Source organism: Salpingoeca rosetta (assembly GCF_000188695.1).
Source record: "Salpingoeca rosetta unplaced genomic scaffold supercont1.37, whole genome shotgun sequence".
Taxonomy (NCBI): Eukaryota; class Choanoflagellata; order Craspedida; family Salpingoecidae; genus Salpingoeca; species Salpingoeca rosetta.
In genome coordinates this window covers 290940-291838 of record NW_004754897.1, presented here as the reverse complement: position 1 = coordinate 291838, position 899 = coordinate 290940, and positions in this window count along the sequence as shown.

Genomic DNA, 899 nt, shown 5'->3' with positions numbered 1-899 from the left:
GCACACCTTTCCATAAGGGTTTTGCACATGTGTTTATATTTTCGGTTTTCCCTGTGCTCTTACCTGTGGACCAACACTGTGCTCTCATTCTCTTTGGCCCGAACACGGCGAACAAGACGGCCATATGCACGGCGTTCCAAGATAGGCCATTCCTCCCAAGGCGCCTTTCAAGGATTGTGTTCAAGAAGAGAGTCAGTGAGTTTCCGTTTTGTGTTGAGTCCTTCCCTAATTTGCGTTCTCGTGTGGATTTGTCTTGTTTGCCAACAACACCTGCTTTGTGGTTTTTCCGTTGGCAAACATTCCTTCCTCTCTGCTGGCATGCATGTGTGCCAACTGCCTGTGTGTGTGTGTGTGTGTGGATGGGGTGGTAGTACACATACGCACGCACGTGCACACGCATGTACACATGCATGCCAACACACCCGAGCAGGCATCGGCTGTGGGGTGGTTGCACTGACGTGTGCCTCACATGAATCAATCACACAATTCAATGTGTGTGCGTGGCTGCAGGCGGACGTGTGCGGGTTTCCCCAACCGAATCCCCTTCTTCTTTTTCCAACCAATCGCCTTTGCTCTGTGTCATCATCATCATCAGCCTTTCCCATGTGATGTGGAGCTGTTGAGACGTGATCGAGACAGCGGCCAACACAGGTATTTCAGCAGTGGTGGATATGGTGAATGTGATATCGCGTGTTTGCCTGCTTGATTGTTGGGTGCTTGCTTCGTTGTTCTTGTGTGTATCTGGGGCACCCGCCCACAACAAGCTGCATATTGCCATGCGTGGTCCCTTGTGTCCCTCCTTTCGTGTCCTCACCGTCCCCGGTCATTGTTGTTCGTCTCTGGTTGGTTTCTTCTTGCCTCACAGGCACGCAGGCATCTTGCTGTCGCTGCTGCTGGTG